Genomic DNA, 13,593 nt, shown 5'->3' with positions numbered 1-13,593 from the left:
ATTGCAGAGAGAAAAAAAATCTACAGGTGCTCAGCAGCCAGCCCAGGCTTCTGTGGCTACGTAAGTGCAAGAAATCAGCCTAAAAACCCTGCTAATGACCTCATTATTGGGCAAGCACTTGAAACAAGCCCCTCCGGCTGCGCACGTGCACTGCCAACCTGATGCCTATCACTGACCTCTACCGTGGTTGCACGTCCAGGAGGAGAGGCTTTGATCAGAGCAGGCAGCAGCATGGGAAAACAGGCTTTACTCTCCACAACTGTGGCAGCTAGAGACAGAACAGCTCACTGAGAAGAAATGAATACATTGGAATAGAAAATGATGATCAAAAAATAAAAACAATGTTTTTCTAGATCTTCACCCATTTATTTGGCTTTGGCCTCAGTGATCCTGCCGATGAGTTGAACACTCTGGGAAGGACGGTCCCTCGTCCCTAACAACGAGCTGTGAAATGAATCTTTACCCCGTGAGTGACAAATCCAGAAATCAACCAGGCTACAGACGTGACTGACAAGTGTCACATTCACAGGGAGGAAGTGTGGGCGACACAGGACTTCATAATCCAAATTTAAACAGTGCCCATAGCAAACAGAAATTTAAAGTTGCTTTAGATGAATTTAAAAAATCAGGCGCTCCCGCTAAGCGGCTTGTCTCGAAGGTGAGCTGACTCAGGCAGACCTTCCTACCTGTGAGCGACCTTCCTACCTAAGGAACAGAAATCCGAAAACAGCACCCCCAAAGTCATCTTTCTAAGAAAAGGAATTTTCCTAAGGGAAAGTGAAGACCATTGCACAGGTCAGCACAGCACGAAGCACCCCGGCCCGCCCCGCTCTGCCCTCTGGCCCCCCGAGAAGCACAGCTCAAAGCACAGGCATCGAGTTTAGATTCCAGCAAATGCCAGAAGGTGACAAGCTCCGTCTTTATCACCAACTGGTCAGAACTGGATATCTTTACAGAAGACTTAGCACAGAACATAAAAAAAGCCTCACCTCTGAAAAATGGAGATTTTAGATGAACTTCAAGGGAAGTTTGAGGAAGAGCAAGGAACAGCAGTCTGGAGAGATGTTTGGCGTGAGAGCAGAAATTCTGGAATAACTGGAGATCAAATAGCCACTCCTGACCACGTCATCTCTGAGTCCCAGTGGAGAGGTCAATTAAAGGCACCTTCATCCCCGACCTCACCCGCAGCAGCCTCACGGCCTTTGATTAATGGGAGGGCGTGGCTCGAGCCCACTGCAGCTTTCCAGAGGCTCCTTCCGACTTGGGGTTTGATTTTAGCGTCTCAGGACACGGAAGACCCCTCCTCTCACCCGACTGCCGTGGAGGCGGCCGTGTTCAATGTGGGCGGGACATTATGGGGAAACCAAAATAAGCGCAGAGCAGGGCCCTTGACCTCAGCACTGTTGACACCTTGGTACCATGCCTCTGGCCTGTGACTCACAGGATGGTGAGCAGCACCCAGTTCTCTACATACCCGGTGCCAGCAGCACTCTGTACCCCAGAGTCTGTCACAACCAAAAGTCTCTCCGGACGTTGCCAAATGTGCCCTGGGAGGCAAAATGGTCCCCGCTGAGAACGCCTGATCTGGAGGCACTTGCGCCCTCCTCCGAGGGGCCCGCACTGCAGAAGCAGGCTGACTCATCACCCTGTACAGGTACGCCACGCCCCCAGAGACCGCGGGCCAGGGAGAGACCCTCCAACGCGTCATCTAACGTCCGCGGCCCACGTTTGTCCAGCGAGAGCTCCAGGGTGAGCCCAGCTAGCGTTGTCGGGCAGAGCAGGCAGGTAGGCGGCCCACACTCAGGTAGCACGTGGGGCCACAGGGCGGGAAGGAGGCTCAGAGCCAGAGGGGCTGGGGGTGCCAAGGCCGAGCACGTGATCGTGGACGCGGGCTGGGAGGAAGGCCACTGCGAGCGAGAAGGTCAGAGACCCGGGCTGTGCCTGCTGGCCCCCCGGGTGGCCCCGTTGAAAGGGGTGAGCGCTGAAGCAGGAAGGCCGCCAGGAGGCCACCTGCACAGCCCACACAGACAGCGCGGTCACAGCAGAGGTTTGGGCGGGGTTCTGGTCGGAGCCCCTGCTCCTTATTAGTCTGTCATTTAGAAGCGCCCCTGTGCCTTCTCCCGGCTTCCTGTGTCAAATGGGAGAGATGAAGCCACCAGACAGGATGTCCGGTGACAGCAGGAGCCCAGGCTGGCACGAGACGGGCCGTCAGTGAGAATCTGCAGCACAGTCTGTTATGCTAAAGTATACACATTACTTTTCCTGCAAAACAAGGGACGCGAGCATCACAGTTTATGTGCGGATTGGGGGAGCCACAGGCGGAGTCTGGAGGCTTCATTAGCTTGGATCAGGTTTATGGCTTCAGCCGGCATTTCTGAGGCTCCTGGAGAGCGTCGCCCACTCCCAGGCAGCTGCCCCCCTTCGAGCCCCGATTCTGGCTCTGCCTCACTGCCGTTTGGGGTTCTTATTCTTGGACAAGTACAACTACAACTATATAGAAAAGGACACACGTCGACCAAGACTGGAAGGAAACACAGTAAACAACAGACTTGCTCATTGCAGGGCTGGAATTGTGGGCGTTTTCTTGCTTTTCAGACGACCCTGAGAACTCGCGAGAATGCTCCTCCCCGTCCCCGTCCGCAACAATACTCAGGTTAAGGAACCCGAACTTCATTCCGGAAGCAGCCGTAAATGACCCACTGGCAGGATTTAAACAGGAAGGTAAGATTTTGTTTGAACAAAGAACCTGCGGGCTACAAAAAAAGTTGAAAATCACCCTACTTAGCCTTCTCCAGAACTTTCTGGGCTGGTCTATTTCTTCTTAACTTTAGAGTTCACTTGTTAAATTTCAAATCACCCTTCTCCCCTAAACTGGGATTTTATTTGAATTACATGCTATTTATAAATTATCTGGGGATGGATTAACTCACATCTTTTGATCACTGAGTCTTCTCATTCAGAAACAAGGTAGCTCTCCATTTTTTAACCTGATATGTCCTTTGGTATAATGCTATAGTTTTCTTCATATAGGTCCTCCTTTTTTTTTTTTTGGAAAGAAAATGCCTTTTCAAAAAGTTTTCAATGACAGTTGACATACAATATTATGTTAGTTTCAGGTGGTCCTTGCTTATTTCTTTATTCCTAAGTGCTACTTGGAATGAGATTTTACCTTTTTGCCATTATTTAAAAAAAAAAAAAATCATCATTATGGGATACGGAAATGCTATGGATTTTTATCTAATCATCAGAAGCTATTTCCTGGAACTCTCAGTTTTAGGCTGATTTTTTTTTTTTTTTTGAATTAGACAAAGACATAATCTGTAAGTCGCTACAAATTTCATCTCCTCCTTTCCAATAGTTACACTGCCGATTCTTTATCCTGTCTGGACATCATAACGTGACAGGCGTCTCTTTTTGAATTGGATACTCTACAATTAGGGAAATAACGAGACAGCAGCTTTGTGAGTTAGTGCTTGCTCTGTAATAATACAGGACAGGACCTGCGTGCGGCCTGTTCGAAATTAAATAGCATTAAAACCGCCTATAAAGTAAACAGAGAATCCAGTGTCAGTCACCTGATAAGGAAATCAATTACAGGTCTCAGAAGAAGACTAGCCTACAGGCTAGATCTAATTTTGACCAATAAAAGACAAACAGGCACAGAGCTGGAGGATGGATAGTCCTGAAGTCAGCGAGAGTGAATTCTTTCCTTCCCGTCAGGGTACAGTTGTTTTCTGCAGGGACAGGCACCGTGGGGGAATGACACTGGGCTCAGCGGCCAGGGCCAGCACCTCTGGGTGGAAACGCCGCCTCTGCCTGGAACTTGCTCTTGGCCTCGGGCAAGTTACGCATCTTCTCTGCCTCATCTGTCAAACCCTATGTACTCAGTTCATACGGTTTATAAGGGTTAAATGAGTGATTATTCTAATCAGTATTCAAATAAGGAAAATGCTAACTGTAAGTGTAGTGAAGGTGTTTGGTCTAGAGCAGGGGTCCCCAAACCCCCCCAGGCCATGGATCGGTTCGGTCCGTGGCCTGTTAGGAACCGGGCCGCACAGCGGGAGCTGAGCAAAGCTTCATCTGCATCTGCAGCCGCTCCCCAGCGCCGGCATCACCGCCTCAGCTCCGACTCCGATCACCAGGCATCAGATTCTCACAGGGGCGCCGGTCCCTGGTGCCACAAAGTTTGGGGACAGCCGGTCTACAGAATGCACATTCTTACAAAAGAGTTCAAGGAGCATTTAATCTAAATCTCATGCATCCAGTCACCATTTACCACAGGACGTGGGAGTTAACTTTTATCCTCCACCAACGCGCCCCTCCCTGTCTGCCTTCCTGCCCCTCCCGGCCCACGAGGCTCCGAGGCTCCGTCTGACTCGCTCTCTCTGCGGCCCCGGCTCCGAGCCCACAGCCTGTGCTGTGCAGGGGAGTGAGTGTGTAAGCTTGTTAAACCGTACAACCGAAATACGACTCGGAATTCTGGGTCCGGAGGCTCCAGGGGGAGGAACCGTATCACTTCTCCAGCACAAGAAGCCTGAACTTTGCGACAGTTACTTTCTGGCACCCAGTCACTTCCTGCTTGAGTTACGATCTAAATGGCCGGGCGTGAACTTCACCAGCCAGATAAGGAGGTATGACTGAGTCTCTGGAGAATGGCGTTAGGCAGTAGCCATCACGAGCTTCCCTTTTTGGGTGAAGAGACTGTCCTATGGGGTAGGTTTTTGAAAAAGAAGAGATTATCTGCCTGCGGCAAAGCAGCTGAGAGTATGAAAAAGACAAAAAGATTCAAAACTTCGAGCTCTAATAGTCTATGATTATTTAAATAGCTGTCCTACATTTAGCATAAAATATAGTAGAACCAGCTCTACCTCTTAGCATCTTTCCTCCGGCAGAAGGCAAAGGGGCGAGCGGCAGAGAGACAGAGAATGCAGTGACCTTACCCCTGGGGGGCGGTCAGGCTCCAGGGGCTGGCCCCAGGTGGCCACGGGCAGCATTTTCAAGCGCCCTGTGCCAGAGACTTCATGTCCGCCTCTGAGCATCAGATGACAACGGGATGACAAAAGAGGACTTCGTCACCTATTTTATCAATTTGTTAATCCCCGTTAAAATTGCTAATAATTCATATTAAATATGAAAACCAATTTACTCTCTTATAAGTGGAAGCGACCCAAGTGTCCACGGATAGCTGAATGAATCAACAATGTGGTCCACCCACGCCATGGAACATTACTGGCCTTAAAAAGGGAGGAGATTCTGACACGTGCTACTGTGTGGCCAAAACTCTGAGAACATTGTGGAACGTGAAATAAGCCAGACACGAAAGGACACGTACTGCATGACGCCACTCACGAAAGATGTCACGCTCGCTCGTAGAGACGGAAAGGGGAAGGGCAGGGCCCGGGGCTGGGGGACGGGGAGCGAGTGTTCAATGGGGACAGAGCTGCAGGTGGGGACGGTGAAAAGAACTGTGGGGAGGGATGGTGGTGGCCCCGTCACACCCTGGACTGTGCTCGAGACGCCGCCGAGCTGTGCACTCGAAAATGGTTAAGATGGCAAATTTTATGTTACATGTATTTTACCACCATTTAAAAATATATATTAAAAAAAAAATCCAGTTTACGCTTTAGTTTTTGCCACACCACAGAGGGAGGAAGAGACGAGACAGCGTGGACTTTTCCCCAGAGAGCAGGCGTGACATGGGCGAGGCCCAACCGTGTCACGAACCGGCCACACGAGAGATTAGGAGCCTGCGTGGAAAGAAGCCTTCAGAGGAGGTACCACCAGGGGCATCTCTGGGTGAAGGCCGTCTCCCCACCACGAGCTTGCTACACCCGAACTTCCCAGCGATGGACGAGCGAAGCCATCACGACCCGACGTGAATTTTCAGATGTCATCAGAAAAATAAGACGGCGAGAACTCGGAAGAGGGAGCTCTACGTTGAGAGCTGCTAATTTAATTAAAAGAAAGAAAGGAAGGAAGGAAGGAAGGAAGGAAGGAAGGAAAGGAAGAAAGAAAGAAAGGTCATTGGATTGTTTTCTTAGGTTCTTGTGCTCCACTGATGGGTAATTTTTCATCCCATTTTGTCTGAAAGAAAAAAAGAAAAAGAAAGAAAGAAAGGAAGGAAGGAAGGAAGGAAGGAAGGAAGGAAGGAAGGAAGGAAGGAAGGAAGGAAAGAAGGAAGGAAGGAAGGAAGAAGGAGGGAGGGAGGAAGGAAGGAGGGAAGGGGAAAGGCAAGGGGCAGGCATCGGGCAAACGCTACTTGCATTAAGTATATACGTTTAAGTCATTTTACCATGAACTTTTATTGGAAAAGCAATACACAGCAGTAAAAATTTATGTTAACCAAATCCATGGAGCCGGCAAGTAGAATAGTGATTGCCAGGGGCTGGGTGAGGGGCTGAGGAGGGAATGGAGCCTTGTCGTTTAGTGGGGACAGATCAATTTGGGATGATGAAAAAGTTCTGGGGACCAGGGTGGTGATGGTGTCACAGCAATGTGGATGTGCTTAATGCCACTCAGCGGTGCACCTAGCAAGGGTTAAGCGGCAGAGTCTGCTATGCAGAGTTTACCACAGTGAAAAACAGTTTATGTTAAAAGTTTCACAGCATAAGAAAATGGCCAAGTCAACCTCGGGCACCCTGTCCCGCTGTAAAGATGGTACTTGTGACGAGTATGTCATAGAATGCAAAACGCTCATGACAACGCTGAGCACACGAGCACGTATGTGAATCCCCCGTCCCTCCAAAAAAACATCTACGAACAAATAAACGACGACAAAGACTCCGAGGAAATCCATCAAAATGGAGCCACGGCCGTCCTCACGTCATGACGAGCTTACAGATAAGACCGTTCCGATGTCCTCTCGGGGAGCATGTACTACTTTTAAAGGTGGAAAACAACGCAAAGTTCATTTCCTCCATCAGTTTATTTGAAAAGAAGGAAGAATGAAAAGAAAAACCTTCATGTTTTATGTCCCCGGAGGCTTTGGAAACTAACAGAGGAAACTATAATTACGGGGGCGGCCACCGCTTCTGGTGCCCCCCTCCTTCTGTGGGATGGATCGCCCCCCGCCCCTTCCCCCCTCCGCCTGAGCCACCCCAGGCTGCTGAGCCTGTGGCCGTTCTCAGAGTAATATTTTTAAATGCTTGAAGTATATAGGGTTACGAAGGAAATAGATTATTCTGAAGTATACTATCAAAATTTATTTTTGAATTGTGATACACTGCACCAGAGACCAGTCAGGAAAAAAAGAAGCTATACCACTTATGCTAATAGAAGTAATTTGAGAGAGGGGACCCACCAAGGGGTGCTGGGTGACTGAGAAGGCAAAGGGCACTCAGGCGACACAGCGCTGATGAGACCCGGAATGAGCTGCTGCTGGGGGACCACGGGCTGGGCTATTGTACCCCAGAGGCTGGAGGGTGGGGGACCCAGACCTCAGAGCACAGTGCCTCAGAAGCTCTGGCAGGGCTCCATGGCAGTGGGTTCTGAGCTTGTCAAAAGCACTAGGAACGGAACCACAGAACCAAATGCAGCTGCCGGGGTGAAGAGCCGTTGCTGGGGTGACGGTCCCAGAAACAGGAAGCAGACAGGGCGGAGCAGCTCCTTCTCCTCCTCCGCCCACCTCCCTCCAGTGTCCTGCCAGCACGGCTCAGGCTCAGGTGACAGACAGCAGAGGCGCCGAGCTCCGCCCCGTCACAGGGCTGGGTAAGAAGGTGGGTTCGGGGAGGTGCCCTCTGAATCACCAGCCTCCCGGTGCCTCCTCTTAGTGCTGGGACACCAAGGGCTCACACCTACCAGACCCAGCTCCTGCGTTTCCCCGGCCGTCTGCCACCTCTGTAAAGTGACTCGAAAGCATCTGGGATTTCTGTCAGTGACAGAGTCACGCCGACTTCTGGCACCACTGAAGTCTTTGGCCTACGTTCATAATTGGCGAGAGGCTGATTTTGTTTTCCATCCAATGTCAGGGACCACTTGAAATCTAACCAAGGGCCGCGGGGGTGGGGGCGGGGGGTGGTTCGAGGAGTCACGGTTAAGAATCCTCTGGGTTTTCAAGATGTCATGGACAGTTCTTCATCTTCCTTAACTTTTGCTTTAAAAAAAATCACGATTGATCATTGATACTAGAGGTTTTTATGCTTTGAAAGAGAAAACAATAATAATGCAAATTCATCCTTCTGTGCGGAGCTCTCATTCAGCTGATGCTGTCGACCACTCCTGCAAATTGTAAATTCTACGTTTGGCATTTTAGTGATCATAGTGTCCCTATTTCTGAATGCCACGGAAGATACGTTAGCAAGGTTTGGTGAATTCCTTTTTCCTAATGTGTCCCAGATGCTTTCTTCATCTGAATGCCACGGAAGATACGTTAGCAAGGTTTGGCGAATCACTAAACCTTTATGAATTCCTTTTTTCTAATGTGTCCCAGATGCTTTCTTCGAACCTGTGAGCTCACGTCCTGGCCCCGCACTCACGGTGGGTGTGGGTGGGGGGCACCCTAAGGTCCCCGGCGGGCCATCAGAACTTTCCCCTCACACCTCCTGCTCCCTGGGCTCTGGCACCCTGCTCCGCTGTGACCCAGAGCACCAGTCTCTGCTTCTAACCCCGGCTTCTCCAAGCTCGAGGCCACCTGCCCGTTGACGTCTCTACCTGGATGTCCCCAAGGCAGCGCAAACGGCACCAACCCAAGCGTGACTCCCGCTGTGCTGTGGAGTCTCGCCCCGCCCTGCATGTCCTCTCGCAGGGGGACACCCCAGCAGCGCCTCCCCGGGGCTTTGCTAACACCTCCGTGCCTGGGGTCCCTCATCTGTAAGGGGGAGGCCACAGCGGGACGGGCCTTAGTGCTGCGAGGGCCAGCAGCTGGCGCTGAGAGCCACCCCCACCTCGCTTCCCACTTCAGTTCATCGCCGAGGCGACTTCCTGCGTCAGTGGTACCCCAAGGCCGTCCCACGGCCGTGCGGGTATCAGGCCTCAGAACGTCCCCCGGGTTATCCCGATAGCGCCCCCATCTGCGGCCCGCGGAGTCTCATTCCTTCACTCATTCGTTCGCTCCGTCAACAGATGAGGGTCGGGGGCCTGCCCCACGCCGGACGCCGTGCCGACCGCGCTGCCCAGGCTTGGCAGGGGAAGGCTGGACATGGGAGCAACTGTAATTGTGACAAGTGCCGCGACAAATACGCCAGGTGCGGGGGGCGCAGACGGAAAACGCGGCAGCGAGGAGGGAGCCCCAGAGAGCAGGCGGAAGGCAGGCCTCTGCGCCGCGCGTTTGAAGGGCTGCCCTCTGCGAACGGGGCAGAGCCCGCCTCCTCCTGGGTGTCCGCCAAGCTCTCCTAGACGTGGCCCTGGCATGCCGCCACCCCTGCTCCCGGCCACCTCACAGAGCAGGGACGACAGAGCCTGTCACGCCTCCTGGTGGTGACTTCGAGACTTTCACAGTGAATCCCCACAACGGCTTCTAAAAATTTAATGGTGTTTGTGGTAAAAAGGGGCCCAGCCCTGGGCTGAAGAGCTTAGCCGACCCTCGAGTCTACATCAGAGTTTTGCTTAACGGGGAGAGACGCCTCCTGGGGGGAGCACACGCACAGGAACGCTGAAGCCAGCGTCCGAACACCTCCTCCACGTGCTGACGTGTTTCACGGTGCCCTGGGAGGAACCGAACACGGCAGCTGTTCACTAAAGACGCTGAAAGTCAGTATTGTGTGGCTTCTCTACAGCAGTTCTTGAAAATACAAGATAAGTCACAGTGAGAGGTTTTGTTCTGAGCTTCAAGCTGGAGGTATTTAAAAACTCATACCGCCCATTTGTAGATAGTCGTAAAATCTTATTTCAATATATGATAAAGTGGTTATTCTTTTAGAATAACCAGGTGAAAAAACCAAATTTAGAACAAACAAACTTAGGTCAACAGGTTTTTAAGGGCAGGAAACAATTTCTGTTACGGGGTGCAGAAAATACTCTGCTCTCTGTTTTGAACAAGTAAATGACCATAAGGGATACCCAAGAATTCTTTCATCTTTCATATGTACTCAATTTTTATTTTTCAGACATTGAATTCTCACTGAACACGAACGTCTAACTCTTCTGCCCGAGAACATTTTCCATCTCTCTTAAGAAGTTCTATATCGTCTGCTGGATTCGAAAAGTCACCGAGGAGACACAAAATCAGGGGCGCTGACCCTTCTCTATAAATAGCATCTGTCAGTGACCGCAGATGCCCAGACCGAGGCGGCTCGCCGTGTGCCGCCACGGAATTCTGGACACGCGAGGACTTCCAATGTCACTCCAATGTCATTAGTGCCACTTAGTTTAAGAGGTGCAGACACCAGGGGAGGAAAGAGCCACGAGCTCTTTCAAAAGGAAGACGTGCACACACGTGCACGCACACACACACACAAACACGTGCACACACACATGTGCACACACATGCACACACAAGGCAACACAAACACGCACACACACATGCACGCAAGGCACACATGTGCACGAACAGACACGTGCACACACACATGCACACGCACATTCACACACACAGGTACACACGTGCACACACGTGCACACACACAGGCACGCACATGGCAAGCCAGAACGGACCAGACTAAGGAGTGGGTACGGCCCACTCCCCCAGTTCCTCCGGAGGGGCCCCGGCCACGGGGACAGCGGCAAGGAGCTGCAGAGCCGCGCACCCCTCCCCCTCCGCCCCGCCCCGCCCGTCCCCCTGCACGTCTCACGTCGCTGCTCGAACATGGACACTCCACACACTTCGGCATCGCAATGGTTCACCTGACTGGGAAGCGTCTCCCTTAAGCGTCCAATGGCACCTGTGGGCCAGCGAGAGAGAATCGATTCTGTGCCGTCCTGGGTTCCTGACGTGCGACAAACAAATGAGCTTCCGTGGGACCACGGGCTGTGCCTGGATTTGCCGTCACAGGTTGAGATTTGCATTTCAGACCCTTCGCTGACTTGACGCATCCGGGGCAACGTGGGGAGGACACGTGTGCGGTGCAGGTTGGCACGCGGGCCCGCAGCCGCGTGCACGCTGACGCGGGTTCACTGCTCGTCACCTGAGGGGAACCTCTGCTGTCACGGCGATGCCACCCCATGAGCCGGAAGGGGTTCCCTCGGCTCGGGATGCCAAGACCCTTTTGGCTCGACAGACCGGTTCTCCATGTGCAGACACGGTCGGCCTCGCTGGATGACGTGCGGGGGAACGGAGGCCTCGGGGCGGGGGCCCCGGGGCTGCCCTCACCGCTGGCGGTGCCCCCGTGCTGTGCACCCCGCCTCCGCTGCGCGCTCAAGGAAAACCTTTCTCCGGAGGCGGAGGTGGGTGACAGAAACGGGAGCCAACGCCCTGTGCCGGAGGCAGCCGCAGCCTGCGGGCTGGCCTTGGTGTCTCAGCACAGCCTGTGGAGAGAGAGGGTCCACTCCCCAACAGGCGCAGATGGGGCGAGGGCTCGCCAAGGCCCTGCCACCGTGCGCGCCGGGGCCAGGCCAGGGGCCTGCACGTCCACGCGGACACCGGCACGGAGCCCGCCGGACGCCCCCGCACGCTGACCGTGTGCGGACGCTGTGCTGACACTGCCTTTGTCTCATCTCATTCCAGCCTTGACGGCTCTGAAAGGTCGGTTCCAGTGTCCCTTCGTGGAAGCTGAGGCTCGGGGTTGCGTCACGTACCCGGGTTGACAGAGGTTCCAGACGGCTCGGCTGCTGAGGGACTCTCCGTGGTCCTGACTCGTCCTCGCCCTGCCCCGGGCCTCCATCGGACCAAAGCCACAGTGGCCGGGGCCTCGGACACGACATGGCCTGGCCACTGCGCCCAGCGAGGCCACTACCCCAGTCTTGACACGTGACCTGTCCAAGGCCACATGGCCGGACGGCACAGGGAGGAGCTGGAGCACAGACTTCCTAGAACGATGCCGCCTCCATTTCAAGACTGCCGCTTGCCAGCTATGTTCCAGCCAACAGCTGTTCTTCGTGACCTTTCAGACATGTCCCTCTCTGTGAAAAGCCCAACTGGCAAGTGATCCTTCGAGCACGCATTACTTTCTTCCTATTAGAATTACCTCCATCCATCGCCATTTGGCAAATGTCCAAGAGCATCGGAAAGCATCCTCCTCCAGCCGGTTTTCATTAAATGACGCGGTGTCTAATATTCAAATTTGTCCAGACTCTTCCTGATCTTCTGCCAGGAGCTGACCCGAGCTGATTCTGCAGGCAGTGACATGTCACGGTGTCAAGTGAACACACTCACACGGGGGTGGGAGTTACGGAGACGTGGAGGCTTTCCTGCGCGCCGGCCACGGTCTCCTAGGGAACAGTGCGACGGGACAGTCTGTGTTTATCAAGATCATGCTGCCTTTTCCTTTTGTTAAAGCGAGGGGTGCGTCTGAGTGTTTTCCCAAGGCAGAGTCATCGTTTCGGTCCTACTTAACTCAGCTTTCGGCTGCTCCTTCATCTGCTCAACATACATCTTCTAAGACAAAATCCACTGGAGAATCCATTTTAGGGATTATCAGGCTCCTGGTTAGGCAAGTCTGTTTTGGTTGATTTGTTGTTTGTGTGTGTGTGTGTGTGTGTGTGTTTTGGTCTATGAGGAAGCTGTTCAACTCTTAATCTCAATTAAGAAAAAATATTTGCAACAGCTATGGAAAGGGTTAATATGTAATGTATAAATCAGCAAAAAAGAAAAAAAAAAAAACCCCAAAACCATAGTAACACTCCAAGACATGTTTTGACAACTCAAAAAAGAACTTCAAAAAACTGAGAACCAAAGAGCTACCGGTTTTAGCATCAAATTTACAAGGGCTAAGAATAATGATGCCACCTCACCCGGGGACAGGGGACAGACGACAGGAGGCCAGTGAGACCCATGCGACCTCTCGGGAAAGCAATGTGGAGCCAGGGGTCTGCTCTCAGGCCCTGCACGTTTACACTCTCAGTTTATGCTTCTTATACGCCACTTTACGGAAATAATTCGAGGCATAGACATTATTTACTCCGAAAGACGTTCGCTGCAATGTTCACAACTGCAAACAAACACAAAACCTGCAGACAATCGGTGTCCAACAGTTAGGGCCATCGACGCGGTGCTCTGTGGCCACCAAAACGTTCGTCGGAGCATTCGCTACAAGGATCGTGCTTCTTTCTTTCCTTAAAAAAAGAGAATTAAAAATCTAGCATTCCCAGATACGTCGTGGGACTATGTTCAACCACATCCACAGATAGAAGAACGGGAGACGTAAAACAAATCATAACACGGATAACAGGCTCCAGGCTTGGTCATAGTACAGGACGTGAGATTTATTTTCTATTGTCTGAAGTTTCCTGTTTTCTATAATGAACAACGCGTTACAGTTAATATAACAAATTAAACATTTCCTTTAACCAACAATTACTTACGTTGGTAATTTCTTAATTTATTCAATTAAAAACTTGTTGTAAGCCAAACTTCAGGACAAATGTCACATGGTTAATACGTGGTTGAGTGCGAATGCTTCCACCCCGCCGGGGGAAGTCAGGGAGGGCTTCCTGGAGAGAGAGCCGAGTCTGGAAGGATGGGAGGTGGTGGTCAGGAGGGAGACAGGAGACGGGGAGCGG

The 13,593-nt window shown here is 52.0% G+C and overlaps 1 long non-coding RNA gene across 1 annotated transcript; it reads left to right on the top strand.

Moving 5' to 3' along the window:
- Positions 1–54: 54 nt before the first annotated feature.
- LOC112478325 lies at positions 55–13,387 on the top strand. The gene is made up of 2 exons (XR_003045775.1): positions 55–2,721; positions 10,044–13,387. It is a non-coding gene; the product is annotated as an uncharacterized LOC112478325 (long non-coding RNA).
- Positions 13,388–13,593: the final 206 nt, after the last annotated feature.

The sequence above is a fragment of the Pteropus alecto genome, unplaced genomic scaffold (genome assembly GCF_000325575.1).
Source record: "Pteropus alecto unplaced genomic scaffold, ASM32557v1 scaffold143, whole genome shotgun sequence".
In the NCBI taxonomy this organism is placed as follows: Eukaryota; Metazoa; Chordata; class Mammalia; order Chiroptera; family Pteropodidae; genus Pteropus; species Pteropus alecto.
The sequence above is the reverse complement of the archived record's forward strand: the minus strand, read 5'-3'. Positions and strand labels throughout refer to the sequence as shown.